This window comes from Cryptomeria japonica, chromosome 4, assembly GCF_030272615.1.
Source record: "Cryptomeria japonica chromosome 4, Sugi_1.0, whole genome shotgun sequence".
Lineage (NCBI taxonomy): Eukaryota > Viridiplantae > Streptophyta > Pinopsida > Cupressales > Cupressaceae > Cryptomeria > Cryptomeria japonica.
Genome location: NC_081408.1, coordinates 166649210 through 166670962, shown reverse-complemented (window position 1 = coordinate 166670962; position 21753 = coordinate 166649210). Strand labels below are relative to the sequence as shown.

At 35.5% G+C, this 21753-nt stretch overlaps 1 pseudogene; it reads right to left on the bottom strand.

Annotated features, from left to right (window-relative positions):
- Positions 1-14766, bottom strand: part of LOC131874989 (ATP synthase subunit beta, chloroplastic-like) — a 143334-nt pseudogene extending 128568 nt beyond the window's left edge.
- Positions 14767-21753: the final 6987 nt, after the last annotated feature.

The window sequence follows — 21753 nt, the reverse complement described above, 5'->3', positions numbered from 1 at the left end:
CAATAATCAAACGATCAAAACAATGACATAGAACAATATGGTTGTTGGATTTTGTCCAAGTTAGTCTTATATTTATCAATTGATGATAGGTCATATTTCATCAAATTCAAAACATTGAAAAGAAAAAATTAATACAAAAACATTCAAATATGATTCTGGAAAAATCAACCAAAAAATTCAAATATCAATCTACAAAATCCAAAAAAACAATAAAAAAACTTGCAATGAAATGTCTTGCAAGAAACAAGTACCCTAGCAGATATCCAGCAAACACTTCGCATAAAGTTAACAAAGGATACGACTATCTAGTCAAACATTTGCAATCTACTGATCAAATTGTCTTATCAATTGTATCATATCCATATCAAGTGATCATTATCTTGTCTTAAATAGAAGAGGATACACTCAAAATCAGACAAGTCTTAAACGGGGTCCGCAACTTTCTGAGACTAGACATTATCAACTATCACATCAAGCAGCTAAGTATGAAGGCACAAGGTCAGTATAGTTGTTGAATTTTGTCTAGGTCAGTCCTTATCTTTTATCATTTGGTGATAGATCATGTTCCTGTGCTACTCAAGGATGTCCACAAGTGACTAGAGGAGCCATGATGGGCATTATCTTTTTCTTTGTTTGCTAAATATGGTGTGAACCAATGAAGTTCTATGGAAATTGCTCTATTGGGTGCCTGTGATAGGAGCATTCATCTTGTGAATGCCACACATACCTCGACCCCTACTGTATTTCCTAGAATGGAGAGTTTCACTACTTGTCTACTACGTGTTTGTTTCTTCAATGAGATATCTTTACATCTTGGTTCCTTATACCCTGATGTACTAAGATCCATTGTTCAATAATAAGGCTCAGTGATGAATATATACTTCACAATAAATAATGACACAGGTTCATGAATCAATCATTCCCATTCTCATCTCATCTATTTATTGATAGTTTGCTGATTTCTCATCTCTTTCTAAATCATTTTTTTGTCAACTAACATTATTCTTTCATCAATCTCTTCTTTCTCTCATCTTACTAACATTTCTTCAAGGTGCATCTAAGTTAATTTAAGCATATTCTGGCATTATCATACAAAAATAACAGTTGCATCCATATAGTTTTAAGTTTCATTCATCTAGTTTAAATTGCATTTGTTTAAATGACCATTGCATTCATAAACATCATTCATAAATCATATAGAAAGCATTAAACCATTAATTCATCATTACATCATAAATCATGTAGAAACCATTGCATTCATAAAAAAACATTTATAAATCATATAGACATGCATCACATAACACATAGCATCATACAACATACATGGAAAACAAAGCATAATAGATCACCGCCAAAAACTATATATCATATATATAACTAAAAAAAGGTAATGTGTTTGAATACAATAAGCATAAAACAAGCTCGAAGGCTCAGATAACATGATCTCAATGTTTCAACTGACACTACCTCTATTAGCAGGTGGATCTTGCCTGCTAGATCCTACCCCAGGATGTCGAGGTGGACCCATCACTCCTCTACTACTAGTCCATCGAGAGGTAGATTGACTCATTCTTCTCCCCATAAAAGAACTAAAACTAGGCTCTCTCTGACCCTAGGGAATAGATCTCCCATAAGCCTATCGATAATAAATAGCCTCTTGTGCAACAACAAAATATCTATTTGTCTGGCTGTGTGCCTCTGTCACCAGACCAAATAACTAATCATATGCATCCATGGTGATATGAGCTCTCCTAAGTGCCTTGTCTCTCTCCCTCTAGAGACAATATCTCTCGATCTCTAATGCACCATAGTCTCTGCAGAATGCCTCCTGCTCATCATCTTGTCATTGCCTAAGTCTAGCAACCTCATCCTCTAGTCTCTAAATTCATGCTCTGAGAATCTGTGGATCATCTTCATCTCCATCACCACCCTATCCTCCTCCTCCCCCCTCTGTAGCAGGAATGTCCTCTAACTTTGGCATATCATCATCATCCCCATCCTCACTACTCGATGACTTTGAGGAATCATCATCATCACCGCTACTCATAGACTCTATGTCTCCATCAATGTCTATGTCCTCCTCTCCTCCCTCCTCTCCCCCTCTACCCTCCTCTCCTTTTTCATCTCCCCTCATCTCCCCCATGTCAATCCTCAGTCATTATCTAGGATGTCATATTTGATGCGCTATGATCGAAACAGTAAGACCAGTCAGTGGAATAGGCCTATGTCTGGCCCACCATGCATCGTACTTAGGAGTCATCCTTGGATCTACTACACCTACACTCCAATCCCATGGTAATGCCTAAAGAGAATCAAACTCAATAGCCGTCACATGTGGTTGTATGCACGCACCCCAATCACAAACCTCATGATAAACACAAGCAAAGTATGTTGTAACAATAGGTGTCACCTATACCTCCCCAAACTGTTTGAGTACCCATCCTGGAAGAGACATCTCAATCATCCTCTATGTCTCAATAGTCCTCCCAATAAGATATCTCTATTGTCTGCAAAAAGGCAAGTTGTGTGCATCATCTGCCCAACCAGGGCATTCTAAATATGGTCTCCAAATGAAATGTTGCAAGATATCAAGCTGATATTGCTAGTACAAGGTGTTACCCAAAACCCTATGTCTAATACCAAGTGTATATCTATACGCTTAGTGCTCATCACTTTGCAATTCAACATGAATAACTAGCCTCAAGATAGAAATGTGCTCCCAAGCCCAAGTCTAGAGAAATGTCACACCACAACTGATCGATCAGTATCCCAAGTATACAATGATGTGCATATGATAATAAACCATGGCTAATAGAGAAGGACCCCAAGCATATAGTCGATGATGAACAATCATATCATGGAGCACTCTGCCCCATCCAACTGGAAATCCACAACCTTGTTTGTCAGGAATCAACAAACCACCTACGATACTGCATAATACTATAGTAATATCATCATAGTCCAAGCAAGCCCAAGGTATATCATAATGACCACTGATCTGTAAATCCTACTCCTCACACTCAAAAAGGGCACACAGTCCAGCAATGCCATTGTCATTATCATATACAACTCTCGCACCATGGATGGGAATATGCAGTTTATGACAAACATCATCTAAGGTAATGGATGCATCACCAGTAGGAAGATGGAAGATACATGTCTCTGAATGCCACCGCTCTACTAACATTATAATCAAGGCCCTATTGATCGTAATCTCTGGCAAATGTAAAACATGATATATTCCCAAATGTTGGATATGTGCAATCTCCTCATCAACTAAATCAGCTCGAAGATCAAGTCCACTGGGTCTACTCTATCAATAGTATAACACTCCAATATTCTCCTACATAGAGAAAATATTGAAAATGTTAGATATCAGATAACGCAATTACAAAAAAAAGATCATACGCATAACAAAAAATATTTAATTTACAACGAATGCATAAAGTTTAACACTTATGCGTAGCATTTAACACTATTGCGGTACAATTAAAGCTTATGCGTAACAACTACAACGAATGTAGAGCATTTAACACTAATGTGTAAACATATAGAGGAATGTGTAACACTAAACATTTATGTGTAACACTTAAGCTATTGTAGTACACTTAAAGTGTTTGCATGACACTTATGGCTAATGCGTGAAAATTGATAGGCGTATGCATGATGAATAAAACCAAGACCTATGAAAATATTTTGAAAATTTGTAAAAACAAGCAAAAAATTAAGCAAAAATTTTTGAAACATACCATGTCGCCAGTCCCTGGAGGTCTCTGATAAGAACGTACTCCATCAGACAAGTGCACTCATGCCCTATAGACAACCATGATGATCAAATACTCGCAGGAAAGCAAAAGACTTGCAAGGATTTCCAAGAACTCAAAACAATGCAAATGAGCAAATGAAAGGCCATCCTCTTTATTTATAGCTCAAAATTAGGGTTTTTCCACTCCGACGCTTGTGGTCCCCGTCAACTTAAAACAACTTGTAGGCTATTCAAATGATCTCAAAAATGCACGAAACTTCACACAATTGCTCATTATAATGATATCGAAAATATGGTCTCAATTTTTGAATGTTTTGACCACCTTTTCTAAGGGGGCATATTTATACTATACAATGTTACCAAGGCATACTGGGGTAGAAATTTTTTGTTTTCTCTGAAACAGTGTCATTATGACTTTGTCTCAAAGAGGGATAAATGTAGACACCTAAAAATGTCTCATTGATCATGTACTAATTAATCCTCTAATTGATTAATTAATTCTTTAATTAAGCTAATTAATTTTATTCTTCTAAATTCATCTTTCTTCATAATCTTACTAATTATTACAATTTCAATTCTATCATCATTTAATTATTTAAACCATTTTCCAATGTTAATTAAATATTTATTATTTAATTAATTCTGATTAATTCCCCAATTTAAATATTCTTTATTATTTAAATAGATTCTTTCTCAATTTCTATCTCTAATCATTTAATCATTGACCCTTTTCAAAATATTAATTAAATATTTATTATTTAATTAATTATAATTTAATTCCTTTAATTTAAATAATCTTTATTATTTAATTAAATTTAATTTCTAAATAATTAAATAGTTTCTTTAAATTATTTAATTAGCTAATTAATTCTTCAATTCCAAATCCCCAAATTCTAATTTAATTTAATTTCGTCTAATTTCATTATTTCATCCAACATCAATTAATTTCATATTCTTCTAATTCCATTTCTCCAAATTCTTCTAATTTCATCTCATTTCACTTATTCTTTAATTTCAAATTCTAATTCTAGTTCTTCCAATTTCTCCTAATTTCAAATACACGTGCATAATTTCAAAAATTAAATTGAAAATCAAAGTCAAGTTCTAAATATATTCAAATAATAAATTGAATTTAAAATAAATTCAATATTTGAATTAAAATCTCATGCAAAGACTAAATTGAAAATCCAAGTCAAAGTTCAAGCACATGCTAGATTAATGAATTCATTCAATTAATTAAATAATTCAATTATCTCTTCAATTCCTATTTCTATCTTTTAGTTAGTTTTTTCTAAATAAAGCTCCGAATTAGCTTTCAATCAGTTAACTATCTCCTCCTCTTTATTTCCTTCAATCATTCTTTTTCATCTTTCAATTAGCTTTTTCTCAATCAGTTGACTCAATTAATCTATTCAATCTATTATGTTTCACCTCCAATTCAACAGTTCAACTATCAATCAACATGTGAGCTCACTTGAGTTCCTCCTCTTGATAAATTTGTTCCACCTTTCAATCAATCTTCTCTAGTTATCTATAAATTGAGCATTCAACTCCTCACACTTCCTCTAAATCACGAACTTCGAATCTTTGTGTCATTTGCAAGTTGTCAGCGCGATATCTAAGAGTCACCATACCACAAAGAAGAGAAGAGCAATGGAAGCTATATGCAATCATGGAATAGGGAGAATTGATTGATAAAATTTACATTCATGTTTCTTTCTTTTGCATTATTTCATTGTGTTTTTGTTTGAATTCTATTAGGATAGGGATTCGTGATTTCTCGCTTTGATTTCTAGTTGATTTGATGATAAATTTTAGCATATGACATTTGTAGTTAAAGTTGTTAATTACTTCAGGTATTATATCCTGTATCCTCATTCTACTATGTTTGTACCTCATTATGTCGTGAAGAGTATCCTAACTCAATAGGAGGTCAGCCTGAATAATCATGCTACCTAGGTCTAAAAAATAGAAGAGTTTGATCTAGATATTAAGCAAACAAATCTTGTCCGAGGACAAGGCTTATGTCATTTGATTGTTGAAAATAAGGAGAACAAGGAAGAAGAATTCCCCACAGTCTTATTTGTTGGTCTTCAAGACTCATGGTTTGTTGATGTGGCTCATTATTTGACATATGGAGAATGTCCAAAACACCTGTCCCCTAGGGAGAGAAGAAATCTGAGGTTGAAGGCGGCAAAGTATGTGATTTTTAATGATGTTTTGTACAAAAAGGGCTTAGATGGAACATTTTTAAGGTGTGTAGATAGTGATCAACAAGAGAATATTTTAAAGGCTTTTCATGATGAGGCATGTGGTGGTCACTTCTCATCTACCATCACCTTTCAAAATTCTCAAGAATTGTTATTACTAGCCCAAAATGTTCAAAGATGCATACAAGTGGGTAGCCAATTGTGAGAAGTGTAAATTGTTTTTTGGAAGGCCACAATTAGCAGCACTTCCACTGAGACATGTTGTTGTAGGGGATCCCTTTAAGCAATGGGGTTTATACTTCATTGTTCCCCTTTTGCCCCCTTCAATTGCTGGGCATACTCATATCCTGACTACCACTGACTATTTTACCAAGTGGGTAGAGGCCATCTTAGTTAAGAATACTAAAACTAAGGTTGCGTGTAATTTTTTGAAGGAAAACATATTGGTACGCTTCAATGTTCCCTAGAAGATTGCGACTAATAATGCTCCCAATTTTTCCTTAGTAAAATTGGCTATGTTCTGCTATGATCACAGTATTTGACTTTCTCATTCATCAGATTATTACCTGAAAGGGAATTGACAGGTAGAGTCCAACAATTAAAACCCGATAGCTATTATGAGAAAGTTGGTGAGTGACAATCCTAAAGATTGGCATAAAAAGTTGTATGAAGTATTGTGGGCCGACCGAACTTCACCCATGTGGGAAATAGGGATGGCACCTTTTAAATTAATATATGGAATGGGGGCTCAGTTATCACTTCCATTGGAGCTAGTAGTAGCTAAATTGCAAAAAATGATTGAAGATCAGTATTTTCAGAGTTCTTTAGAGAAAAGAGTAATGTACCTAACCAAAATAGAGGAGGAAAGGAACATACTAGTCGATCATACCAAAAATCATCAGGCTCGAGTTAAAGAAGATATTCGATTGAAAGACCAGACCCAGGAAATTCATGCAAGGAGACCAAGTTCTATTGTGGGATAGAAGAAGAGAACCAAAAGGATCTCATGGAAAATTTGACTCTCTCTGGAAAGGACCATTCAGAATTCATCAAGTACTGGGTCCTAACTCTTTCAAGTTAGAGTATCTAGATGGAATAATCTTGCCTATGTCCTATAATGGGCAAGATCTGAAACTTTATCAATTGTAAAGAAGGAGTCCCTTGTTTCTGTACATAGTCTCAGTTTAGTTGCCTTATTCTGGTGTGTTGATCGTGTGAGTTTTCATTTGTCTTGGTCCTTCTTTCTATGTTTGAAATCTAATGCAAAACCAGAGATTCTAAGTTCATTTCCTATTCCTTTACAACCCTGGTCCCCAGTCACAACCAATTGTTACCCCCTATTTTTGGATTCATTGGTTTTACCCTATATTGGAATATTCATACCGAGATAATGTGTGTGTAGTGTAATCATTTTTCCTCAACTAATTTGTCTCTATGTCTAAAATGTTCATGTCTTTGAACCTTTTGTTTGAACCTAGGGTCTAGTTCAATAGTTCATTGGTTCATTGGTTCATTGAGTCTTTATATTATGTCTTGGTTGCGCCAAGTCTAACTTGTCTAGGAAAGCTTAGGCAGAGAATGAGCTTGAACTGTTGAACCTTCCTTGGTTCGAGAGTTCATTGGTTCAATGGTTCGGCAATTTTACATTGAAAATGGGAGCTTTGCAAAAGTAAAGGCCAGCAAAGGGAAATGACAGGCATGCAAGAAATATTCTTGGAATCTCAGTGATTTATTTGAAAATATTTTTCACAAGGTAGTAATCATTTTTCTGATATGAGATCACACGAAGTGTTATGTAGTAAAAGCATGTGTCAGAAGTGTCATCTCTGTCATTACTCAACATGAGTGAATGAGTTGTGGTAATCACGAAACCATATTTTTAGCCATTTATATCTTTTTTGTACAAAAAATATTATATCTTCATGAAAAAAGCTAAATTAAGAAAGGCGAAGGTTCAACACTGGAGGTAATTTTCTCAAAATTAGTAGACACACAGTTGCATGAAAGGTGAGTTGAAAATATTCTCCATCTCTATCATTTCCGTGCTTCAAGGAAGAAACTATTATTTTTTGTTGTAGTAACCGTAGTGGGTATTACTGCTACCTATTTTGGTTTTGAAAATGAGACCCATCCAACCAAAACCAGGGATAGAATCTGGTCTAAGTTGTTCTCTTCTATAATTTGGGGATATGTCCTTAGCTCATGCAGATTTAGATGAATTTTTAGAAAGAGCTAGAAATCCCTATGGTTCACCCATGATGGGAAGAATTGTAGATAGTGGGATAATAGAAGATTCAATTTTCCCTTTTGCTATACAGTGCCCTGAGTTAGTACTTGAGTGCATGAACAAGTATTACTCTGAACATAGATGTATCAGAAATGCAAATTGGGGTGTCTTGTTGAATGCGAATAGGGAAACCATTATGGTTGTCTTTAAAATTACTGCTAAAGAACCATATGAAGATTGTACAATAACCACCTCATATGGGTTTTTCTCAAAAAAGAAAACCTAGTACATAAGTGTTATAGCCAGAAATTGGCTCCTGAAATTTCAAAAGGGTGGTTCCAGATTGCCCAAGCCTTTGACTAGAGATCATTTGATTAAAGAAGTAAGGCACATTGTCATTTTGTTTCATAAGGTAAAAGGAAGCCAACAAGCATTTTATTGGGAAGACTAGATGTACTTTTATATCTAGGTCATATTAGATGAGAAGAGATATATAGATTGGGTAGAATTAAATGCTGAGAGATTGCATGAAGGGCTAATCAATTGCCTCAAAAATAAGAATTTGTATATGTCCTCATACTTGTTTTATTGTTTGGCATGTGTTAGACCTTGGCTTGGTCTGCATCATGCAGATTGGGTTGATGGTATGAAAATTTATGATTACCACTCGCACCTTCAGCTACAGAAATTTCATGAGGATTTCAGAAGAGTTCATGATGTGTTTGCAGGGAGACTGATTTATGAATTGCAAAGAAATGTGAAAAAATAGTTATTTGATGAGGCTATGTAGCTAATGAGTACACATGGAAGCTATTTCATTCAGTATCCTCAGTTCACCTATATCAGGGTTGGAGGGTTTTAAGGAGAGCCATTAAAATTATCAAGGTTTTCTCTTGATCACTTTGTTCTAATTGATCTATGTAGGCAGCTTGCTCATATTGACAAGAAGACTCTAGCCAATCAAGATTCAAGTGTCTCTTTCCTAGTTGAGCTGGGTTATTATATTTGTCACTCTGCTTCCAATGCCTTTTACCTGGAGGTTGATTTCAAAAAGTTTAAACTTCAACACCATGCTACTCGACCAAATTTCGATAGCAAAGGTTATCCTCAAGCACACTTAGCTCTTAAGTAGATTTTTTCTCATGTTTCACAACTTGAATATTTTGAGGAGGATTGTGGGGATGAATTTGAAGTGAGATGGAGAACATTTGCTAGGTTCATAGTAGACCGGATTATTTCCTTTCAACTCAGAATGAATGTAACAGGAATTGTGGATGATGGTCAAGATTTGATTGGCCCACAATATGTAGAGAAAGTATAGGGTTCCCCAATCCTTGAGATAGAGTGGGAAAATAAGGGAGAAGATTAGATTTAGATGAGATCTTTCCCTATTATCCAAAGAATGAAGCAGTGGCTATGAAAACAGAGACTGGGAAAACTTGTGATCAAAGATTCTCTTGTTCAAAAAGTTTTGTCTAATAAGTCTATTAAAACTTGTGATGCAAGTGGTGCCAAGGTTACACTTGAGGCAAATACCATCAAAGGTTCAAAGAAGTCCCTTGTTAGACAACTTCCAGCTTGTGTTACAAGGTCAAGAACCAAGAACAAGGGCAAAAAGTTGTCAGAAAGTACAATGGTGATTGATTTGGAAGAGTCTCCTAAAGCTGAGAATAGAATGGCAGAATAAAATATTGAGATACCCACCTTGGAAGTTGGAGATGTTGAAGAACCTGAAAAAGAAGAAGGCACTAAAGGTTCATTGATCTTGGCTACTATAAGTGTTGAGCAACCCCAATCAAAGAAAGATGAAAGTTCTAGTACTCCTCATTGGTTGGACACTGCTCTTAGTAGTAAGAAGAGAAATGTGGTTCTTGTCTCGGTTCCTATTGAAGACATAGTTAGTAAATGCTTGGGTAAAACTCTGAAATCTAAAAGGCTAAAGATAGTTTCAAAAATTCATTTTGATCAAGATACAAGTAATTGGACTACTGAGATAGCCTGCTCTATTTCGGATAAGGAAGTAGAGAAACTGTCGGCAAAATATTTCAGTGTTGAAAAGGTTAATTTAGGTGCTCGATCGCATGTGGTAGACACACACCATTTGGAGGCCTCTACCAAAAGAATAATTAATAGGACATAGAAGGATGAGAAGGATAAGTAGGATTTTAAGGAAATGTTGAGGCATATGGCAAAGTACATTGGCACCATTCATAGTCCTAATGCTCAACCCATTTCATAGCTGCCTATGTCACTCAATCCTAAGTTGCCTAATAATCAAAAGCTTCTAGGCCAAATTCACAAAAGTAAAATGGTGACTAAGATTTTCCTAGAATGATTGGAGGGGATTACTCAATACAGCATGGAATACTTAAAAAATATGAGCAAGGTGTACAAGAATGTTATAACTATAATGAAAGAGCTAGAGACAGAAATTGTCAATTGGAAGAAAAAAGAAACCAAATGGAGAGTTGTGGTAGCTCAAATGGTTGATGTACATAAGTATGGAATCATGAAGTTTCTATCAAAAAAAATAGTACAGGGTCTAATGAATACTAAGAGGGGAGGGTGAATTAGTATACCCAAAAACTTCAACAAACACTTAAGCAGTTTTACTGTAGACCAGTATATTCTTTTCAATAGTCAACTGGCTAACACACAAACTAACCAAACAACAAATAAAATGTTCACCCACAATAACACAATCACCATAACATAGGATATTTTGACGTGGAAACCGAAATGGGAAAAACCATGGTGAGTAGAACTCACAAGCCAACTATCTGCAGAATAGTAACCAGACTGATTAAGGTCAGACCAGTTAAGGCCTTACAATGTTCTTCAACATAACAGATCCTGTTAGGAATCTAGATCTCTATTAGGAGATAAGTCTTGTTAAAGACTACCCTATTAAAGGATTTCATATCCACAACTATGAACCACCTTGTAAGATGATTTACAACAGCTTCACTAAGCCTACCTGATTAAGGGTTTCTAACTTGTCAAAGAGATTAGTAATCGACAAGTAGATGATCTACTAAGTAGCACAGAATGCTTGGTTAGATCCTTGACAACTCTTTGTTAATTCATTCCAACATTACTTTAGTCTTCTCTCCTCTTCACTCTCAATCTCTATCAAGAGATACTTTTCAGCAAAAACCTAATTTTCTCTACAACACACTTCACGCCTGACAACAACCTCAAAACCCTAGACATGATGTCCTCACATAGGAATCCAATTTCATGTCGGTCCAATGAGATTTGACTACAATTTCCTAGGTATAGTGCATCTAGATGCATTTGGTAACATGGCACAGAAGCACCACCAAAGTGTCAGTGGATGATAACTCATCACACATTACAATTATACCAGTTAACAAAATATACCGATTACTAGTTTACAAAATGAAGACTGGTAAATTGGAACATACTATTCCGATCAAAAGACTTGACAGTCGCTTGGGGTCCTTGTACCACTTGAAGTCCTTGTACTACTTGAGGTCCATGTACTGCTTGAGGTCCTTGGTTATGCTTTGACCGGTAAGCACCTTCTGCAAACATCAATAGTCTTAAACAAAGACTATACATACAATGACATACAATACTGGTTTGAACAACTACCGGTTGAGAATAACGCATACATCAAGTAAGTGTGTGTCCATTAATGACAATCACAACTAAACATCATCAAAATACCAACAATCTCCCCCTTTGGCATTGATGGCAACACTTAGGAAAATTTTGACATCTAAGTGCTTACAAAACAAAAATGATGTCATAATCAAATTACTCCCCCTAAGCATATACACTACTCCCTTTGCCAAGATTACAAGCATGTGCATCTTCCATTTGCATGAAATTTTCAATTTACTACTCCCCCTTTGCCAACAATGACAAAGTAATGCAAACACTCCCTCTTTCACAAAAATTAACGAAAATCATTTTGCATAACATAAAACAGAGTATATGTTCATGACAATAAAGAGTAAAACTTCTCAAAAATAGACTTAAAGTTTTTCAGAAACTCCTTCATGTCGGAAGACTAGGTATCTAAAAGTGAGGCTGCAATTTCACTTTCGGTCTTCATCTGGAAAGCTAACTCCTCCATGGCATCGATAGTGCTCATCGCCTATGTGACAATGATAGCTTCCATGTTCAGAAAGCACTTCTGAAGAACCTATAACTTAGGTAACAACAACAACTAAAGTTTCTACAGGTCTTGAGACTGCTTGTAGATCTCTGAATCAATCATGTCAATCTGTTGCTAGTGAATCTATACAGTCTGCCCATACACTGTGAAGGAATCATATGGCAGTTTGAAGTTTCTGATATAGTTCTTTAACTCTGATTGGAGTTGACCCTTCTTCTTCAAAGCATCCTCACAAAACAAATTGGGTTAACAAATTTTTCTCAAAAGTTTTTGTCCTTCAGCCATTGCTAGATAAATATCATCTTTTTGCTTAATCAATTTTGCTTTGTCTTCATCCATTTTCTTTACTAATGCAAATTTGAGTGCCTTTTCATGGTTTTTCTTTGCAGTGGCCTCGGCAATATCTTCCAAACATTGTACTTGATCATCCACTATTGCGCAAAGAAGTTTTAATTTGGCTAGCGAGGAATCGATACTGGGGAGGTTAGTATTGGGGATTAGATTGGAAAGAGTGTCAACAACAAACTGAATGACTTCTTGTTCTTTCTTATTCCTTAGTTCTTCAAATATATCTTGAGCTAGTTGAATGCTCCTACGTAGCTCATTTTCATCAGCCAATTGAGTAAGATAGGCAAGAGTTAAATCGGTGTGACCAGTGGGATCTCTGGTTTCCTTAGGAGTCTTTTCTTGGTCCTCTTCTTTTTTCTTCTTCTCCTGATATTCTTTGTCCTTGACCTCCTTGTCAGCTTTCTCTTTCTCCTTCTCCTTCTCCTCTAATCTCTCATTTTCTTCTTTCTCCTTCTCTTCTTCTTTCTTCCTCTCTTCTTCCCTCTTTTTCTCTTCTTCCTTCTTCTTCTCTTCTTCCTTCATTTCTTTCTCTTTGTCTTCTTTTTTCTTTTCTTCTCTCTCTTTGTCTTCTTTTTCCTTTTCATCTCTCTTTTTCTCTTGTTTATCTTTCTCCTATTTTTCCTTTTCCGCTTTCTTCTTTTCAACTGCCTCTGGTTGGGTACCTTCAGCATCTAATGCATCCACATCAATAGGATCATTCTTCTCAACTACTCTCTCTCCCTTGTCATTGAAGGTTTCATCTGGTGTAGATTTTGATAGGTCTGTTACTTGTTGAGCCTGTCAATTTGCTTTGGATACCTTCTACATCTTGACAGCTTCTTGAGCTCACAGGTTTGTATCCTTTTCTACTTTAGATGTCTTACCTCCAAGTAATAGGAGTCTTCTTTTTCTCATGTAAATGGTACCTTTGTACCAATCAATACTATCAAACAATTCTGAATTTGAAGCATCTGGGAAATATTGAGCAAAAATTTGCTCCCTAATTGTTTGCTCCTTCTTAACGACGATGCGTCATTTATTATCCAAAGAATAAATACAAAGATTTGGAAACCTTAAGTTTAATATCGGCAGGAGACCGATCATTATCACATAAGTATTTAATAAGTTTTTGCTCAACTTCTTGTTTCTTAGTATCGATAAGATCATCAAAATAATCTTTTAAATCATCAAGAACTTTCTTTGTAATGTTTTTTATAGTCCTTTGACAATGTGTCATAGGCTTATAAGAAGGAATATGTACATTTACTGGTGCAGAGGTTGCAGATACATTACCAGTAAGCTTGGTCTTCTTACTCGATTGCCTTGTCTACATCACTTCATTTTCCAATTCAGTGTCTTTTGAATCCAATGATTTATTCCTGGTTATTCTCTTCCTTTCAAATACCTTTGGTAGAATGGCCTCTGGTTTCCTTTTGGCTGGTGACCTCTTGGTCACTTTAGGACTGGCAGTAGATATAACTGGTGTTGATGTCGATGGCACTACTTTCCTCTTCTTCTGCTTCGATACTTCAATAGACTTGATCCTCTCTGAGTAAGTACCGGTCCTCTTCTTCTTTGGATCTAGTAGTGAAGCAAGTAGGGTAGATGCATACCTTGTGAGTATATCATTTACCACTTCATAGCCCATTGGCTCAACTTCATCTTGTCTAGGCTCAACCACTTGCATTATGCAGTGATCCACTTTGATTGTGAAACAGATATTATCTTCATATTTCTTGACCAGTTCACCTGATATTCTTGTCCTCTGGCTCATCTTCAATCTGAACTCATCAAAATACTTGTTCAAAGTCCCCGAATATGTAGATCCTACTACGTGCAGACTCTCCTTTATTTGTCTTGAAACCGATAGGTCTCTCAACCATTGAAAGTCACCTACTCCTAGAAAATATCCTTGAAAATAGAAAAACAAACATACAAGCAGTTGATCGAACTTAAACCTCAGTGTCTTGTCCTCTTTGATGGACTTCAGATTCTCCAGTTTCTGCATGCAGGTACATAGATCATATTTTGCATCTTCTTTGATCATTCGATAAGCGGCATTCACCACAATTGTAGGAATGGAGTTCATTCTGCTAGCATAGAATACTCCATACCCAATCACCATGCACACATACTTCACCAAGTCATCTTTTATGGTGTTTACAGTCATTTCTTGTTGGTTGCTCATAGAACTAGTGAGCTCTATCACTTTGGTTTTGTTGATCTTGCGAAGAAAAGGGACTTCTCCAACATTGCAGAAACTAGTCACGACATGGATTGCCTCCGATGTAATATCATGGGTTCTCTCAAGATACATCTTGTCACCATGAACCCTACTAAGAATAATCCTAATGTGGTCTTCGGTAAATTCCTTGACAATATACTGCATTATGAAATTTCTTCTTCTTGATCACATTGTATTCAGGTTTAATCTTCTTATCATCTCCACAAAACAGACTCAACTAGGAGTGAATCACTAGAGACCCTAGGTCTTCCAATTTGCAATCAATATATCCTAAAACATCCACTTCGACAATGACTCTGGCTAGAATTTGAGATAGGGTATTATATTTCACCTTTTTCCTAAGAAACTTAGATGATTCCTCAGGTTCGGTAGAACTACAAGGAATTTTAGATGTAGAAGCCACATCTAAAATGATTTCGAAAGATGAGAATGACTCGATGAAGAATACCTTTTTCTCTCAAACTAGGGTTTCTCAATGTCGAGAACAACACACTTCTCCAGAGACTAGCTTTACCACTCTGATCTTAACTCCAGATAGCTTCAGATGACTATAGAATCTCACACATGGTTTCTTTCTGGATCTCTTTGAGCGCAAGATAGATCGCCCTTGTTTCGCTGCTCAAACTAGAAAAATTCTTCTTTGAAAATAGGTAAGTAAAAATGACAACAAAAGTCACTTTTAAACATGCTCCTACCTACCAGAATAAATGCATCGCTGTTAGGGCACAAACCCTAACTTTACCTTTTACCACTTCCTTTTCTTCTTTCCATCAACAGGTAACTTAATACCGATAAAGTCACTTTACCGATATACTCTGAGGGTTTGAAACATTGTTACCAATATGTTCCCCCTAAGCTTTTCAAAGCTCAGTTTGTCGATTCAGGGATATCCACACTAGGTGCAGAAACTCGTACATCTTGTGTCTTTTCTTCCAATTTCTTTTTCCATGTTTTCTCCATATCCACCTGAATGGTTTCAACATTGACCTTTCCTTCTGGGTCGAGCGATATGTCTCCCGATGGATTCTTTTTGTCTGCATGCTCTGGCAATATGTCCCGGTTTCTGACAAAGATAGCATACCATACCAGGTGCTCTCCATGGTCCGATGTTCACCTTTACATTCTTCCTCCTCCATGTTGTAGCAATGTGACCACTACCACGACAGATCAAACAAGTTGCTCTCCAACTGTTTGCCGCTCCATAACCATTTGACCAATGGTCATAGATTCTGTACCAGTTTGGGTTCTGGTTCATAGGAGGTTCCGGGACAACTCCTTTAGATCTTGGTGCATAACCTCCAGAGTTATTCATAACCGATCTGCACTCAAAAGCTATATGCCCAAATTTGTTGCATGCCTAATAATGACCATTAAATCTACTAGTTTTAGCCACATTGTTTTGCATGTAAGGAAAGTTATTGTAAGCCTTGCTCTTACATACATTGGCAGTATGTCCTTCCTTATGACAATTAAAGCATACAAGTTTAAACTTTTGCTTACCTTTTCTCTTGATGTTTCTCTTAGGTGTTGATTACTCCTTTGGTTCATAACTCTTGGTTCCAGAGGTTTCACCTTCCTCATATGCAAAGAAACCAAGTCCAGTGATATCCTTTGACGACTTCATTGATTCTAGATTTTGTTCCAACTTCGCAGCACTCCGATTGAACTTAGCATGTATTTCCTTTGTCTCAGCAAGTTCCTTGGAAAGAGCATCATTGATCTCCATCAAGGTTCCATTTTGAGAAATGGTTGCATTTAGTTCAGCTTGTATTTCTTCTTTCTCTTCCTTACCCTCCTGCAGATAAGCAGTAATGGTACCGATTTCTTGTTTCAACTTAGAGATCTCATGCTCCTTGTCCTTTACCAAATCTTCAACTTTTCTTGTATTTTCTAGCTCCTGACTCATCCTGGTAATCATTCCTTCTAGCTCCCTCCTTAGGTTAGTTTTTGATTCATTTAGTTTCTCCACTTCTCCGACTAGGGCATCCATGTCTGCTCCATTAGAAGAGTTGTTTTCAGTAAGTTCCATTAATTGCTTAGCAAGTTCTCTTTTCTTGGCTAAAGAGGCTTTATATTTGACCTTGAGTTCATCATATGCTCTCTCAGATTCAGCCAAACGGTGAGTTAGTTCCCTCATGCTATATTCCCCCATATCTCCTTTCAAGTGGTAAAACTTAGAGAAAGGTAGGCTCTAATATCAATTGATGAATATTAAGAGGGGGGGTGAATTAGTATACCCAAAAACTTCAACAAACACTTAAGCAGTTTTACTATAGACCAGTATATTCTTTTCAACAGTAAACTGGTTAACACACAAACTAACCAAACAACAAATAAAACATTCACCCACAATAACACAATCACCATAATACAAGATATTTTGATGTGGAAACCCAAATGGGAAAAACCATAGTGAGTAGAACTCACAAGTCAACTATCTTGCAGAATAGTAACCAGACCGATTAAGGTTAGACCGGTTACGGCCTTATAATGTTCTTCACCAAAATAGATCCTTTTAGGAATCCAGATCTCTATTAGGAGATAAGTCCTATTAAAGACTACCCTGTTAAAGGATTTCAGATCGACAACTGTGAACCACCTTGTTAGAGGATTTACAACAGCTTCACTAAGCCTACCCGATTAAGGGTTTCTGACTTGTCAAAGAGATTAGTAATTGACAAGTAGATGATCTACTAAGTAGCACAGAATGCTTAGTTAGATCCTTGACAACTCTCTGTTAATGCATTCCAACATTACCTCAGTCTTTTCTCCTTTTCACTCTCAATCTCTATCAAAAGATACTTTTCAACAAAAACCTAATCTTCTCTACAAAACGCTTCACACCTGACAACAACCTCAAAACCCTTGATATGATGTCCTCATATAGGAATCCGATTTCATGTCGGTCCAATGAGATTAGACTACAATTTCCTAGGTACAGTGCATCTAGACACATTTGGTAACACAACACAGAAGCACCGCCAAAGTGTCAGTGGATGATAACTCATCACACATTACAATTATACCAGTTAACAAAATATACCAATTACCAGTTTACAAAATGAAGACTGGTAAACTGGAACATAGTGTTCCGATCAAAAGACTTGATAGCCACTTGGGGTCCTTGTATTGCTTGAAGTCCTTGTACCGCTTGAGGTCCTTGGTTATGATTTGGCCGATAAGCACCTTCTGCAAATACTGATAGTCTTAAACAAAGACTGTACATACAATGACATATGATACCGGTTTGAACAACTACCGGTTGAGAATAACTCATACATCGAGTAAGTGTGTGTCCATCAATGACAATCACAACTAAATATCATCAAAATACCAACAGGGTCTAGATGATAACATTCTCTATGTGTGCAGGAAAAACATTGAGTGGCAAAATTTTGTGGTAGAACAAGGATGCGGCGAATCTGCTTAACTATGAGATGAGTTAGCTCAACTCATTCTATCTATGCAAAATGATTTGAAGTGCATAGGGATTAAATGCCTGAAAGAGGATGGGAAAACCATAGAAAGTTTGGAAGTCATTACTCAGTCTTTTGAAGGGAAAATTAATTGTCAGGGAAGAAAAGGCTTTAACAACAAACGAATTCTCAATGGTGGCGAAGATTGAATCCCTCATTTCCTTGTGCATAGAACACTTGGGAAATCATGTGGATATCGTGGCCCAGGTTTGGCAAGATAAAGAAATGTGGCACCAAAAGATTGCACACATTGGAATCCCGCACTTTGTCATTATATAGAACTTCTCAGCTGCCCATTTAGAGTAGAAACATGTCCCCAGCACAGTGCAAAACTAGCCCAAAGATCCCTCCTCATAGTTGCAATGTCGACTGAGCTGGCCTTTGAAATTGTTTTGTGATGAACTGTAGGACAGTTTTAAAATTTATTTTTTTTGGTTGTCTTTAGAACTAAATCTTACTCAATGGTAGAGTTATGTAACTCTATGTTTCCCTAAACTTTAGTTAGCTGATGTGTTGCTATTTATATGTTTTTAAAAGACTATGTGAAGGTTTGATTTTTTGTTAACTTTCAGAATTGATACGTTTTATCTTGCAGTTATCTAATGTTTCAAACAAAAATACTCATTTATTTGTGAATGAATGGAAGTGATTATTTTAGAAATCTCAAATCTGTGTGTTTGATGAAGGAATTGAATTTCTTTTGAAGTTCATTTTTGTCAAAATAGTCTCTTAGTTCCAATGAAATATTATGCACTTAAGAAGAAATTAAGTCTGAAAGTTCAATTGAATGATAAGTGCCAAATATAAAAAAGTCTGCGAACTTTGTCATTTTAGAAATTGATTGAAAAAATTGCATTTACAGCATAGTGATGTGTAGATGTGAAGATGCCTTTCATACTTTTTGGTTGAAAGTATATGCATAATTATTTTATTGCTTTCATTCATTGAAAAAATAAAAAGGGAGTTGTACCTTAGAAAAATTTAGAGGGAAATTTTCACAAGTTTACCCAACTATTTGGTTAATGTTATGTTCTTTAAGGGGCAATAGAGTGGTGCTATATTAATTTTATCAAAGGAAAAATCTATTAACCAACATATACCTAAATACATACATATATATATGTGTATAAATGAATGTATCATTTTCATATCCTCCTAAAAATTGAAATGGAAGTAACCAATTAGCTTATGATTTTCTTGATTTATCTTCTTGGAAAATATCTCTTTAATCTCAATTTAAAATTTGAAAAAAGGAGATATGTCCAGTCAAAAGCCACTTTATGTCATCTTTTTGAATCCATCGTGATTCTCCAATCTTGTCTTCAATCTTCTATAAATTTAACAATCTTTTCTATAATCGTAACCACATTTTGAGTAACCTTATGCTTTGATTTTCATATCTCATTATCAACTTGTTTTTACTTACATTTGCACTTGTAGGTGAGATCCATATCAAATTCGAAGGTGAAAGAAGAAAAATGGAGGTCAATGAAGGAAACACCTTGTGATGGTTTGCATATTTATTTTAGTGTTTTGCTTTCATTCTTTCATTGAATGTATTAGGATAAAATTTCATAGCTTGTTAGCTTTTGTGGTTGGTTAATGTTAGGCTTTGAATCATTTGTTCGAATTCCTACTTACATTTTTTGGTGAACCCGACGTGAATCACGTATTAAAAATTTGACAAATTTTTCTTGTGAGTTTTTGATGTGACGGATTCTTGATGATATTTAGCATGCATGGTTGTCTAGTATGTTGCAAAATCTGTTAAATCTACTGAAAGACGCTCTAAAAAAAACGGTTCACAAGCTTTGATATTGGCTCACGTCTCTTGATTAACCGTTCACTTGTGTTGTCAAATAAATTGAGCGCCTTATGCCTGCTTCCATATTTTGTTGATGGTCATCCATGTCTACCAGAATATTTCTGATATCGTCCAACAAGAGCATTATTTTTATCGTGCAACATTAATATAGTGGAGCTCTATTTCCCAAATCGTTGTTTATTTTAGTATCAATGCCTACTGCATACATTAAAGTGTTTAGTCTCTCTGCCCACGTAGACATTTCAGGCAACTCACATTTGCTTGAAAGTTTCTAAAAAAAATTCACATTCGCATGAGACTTCTATTTCTTTCAGAAATCTATCAAAAACAAAGCCCCCCACATTTTATTAAGGAAAAGAAAATACCCTCATTTTATATTCATTTAAATCTAACCCTTTTTCACCTCACGTGGGTTACAAGTTAGTTTTAATTTTTTTAGAGTTTAGATTTTTAAATTAATTTTAGTTTATAGACTTTCAGATTTTTTAAACTAATTCTAGTTTTTAGCTTTTAGTTTTAGTTTTGTATATTAAATTAATTCTTTTTGTTTTTAGATTTTAATTTAGTTTTTGTTTATTTAGTTTAATTTAGTTTTGTTTTCTTTAGTTTAGATTTAAGTTATTTTGTTGTTAGTTTAGTTATAAAATTAGATTAAATTTTTTTTTTGTTAGTTTAGTTTTTAGATTAGATTAAATTTTGTTTTGTTATTTAGGTTTTTAAATTAGAATTAAAATTAGTCTTTTTTTAATTAGATTTCAATTTTATTTCGGGAATTAATCTTTAAACTTTCATCTCATGTAGGTTCTTTTGTGGGACATGTTAGGAATTACATACAGAAAGTATCAATTATATGTAGATAATTATAAAACACGGGAATGAAAAAAACACAGAAATAATCACAGCAAAGAGACAATATTTAACGTGGTTCACCCAATCTCGGGCTACATCCACCAAACCGATAGTCCAATCTTATTATCTAGTAATTTCAAAATGATTACAACCAGCAATCCCCTTGCAACCCAATACCCCTACAAAATGCTACAAATTCTCTACAGAAAAACCTTAACCCTTAGCCCTTTTTCACGACTTATTTCAGTTACAAAATTAGGGTTACAACATGTCCGCCAATAGAAAAAATAACACTTGACGCCTTTATAAAACAATAAAATCTTTTTTGGCCTCGCGAGGTGCTACCCCTCAACCCTGCCCTATATCGCGATAAGGAGCATGCAAGGGGCGCTACCCCTTGACCCCACAAGGGGCGATGCCCCTTGACCCCAACTTGGGAGCACTGCCCCCAAACCCCCATTGAAAAATATAAGGGGAAACCGCGCTGATAGAAGTAGGGAAAATTTAACCTCTGAGTCTGAATAGGCTCCATATAACAATAATCTCCCACTTGGAGACTGATCATAACACTGCTGACCCTGTAGCTGCCACTAGAATAAAACACCCTGAACTCTATTTTTCTATTTTTATTGTGTTCACTCTTGAAGACCAATTGAAGATGAAGAGGAGCTCAGCTTCTCC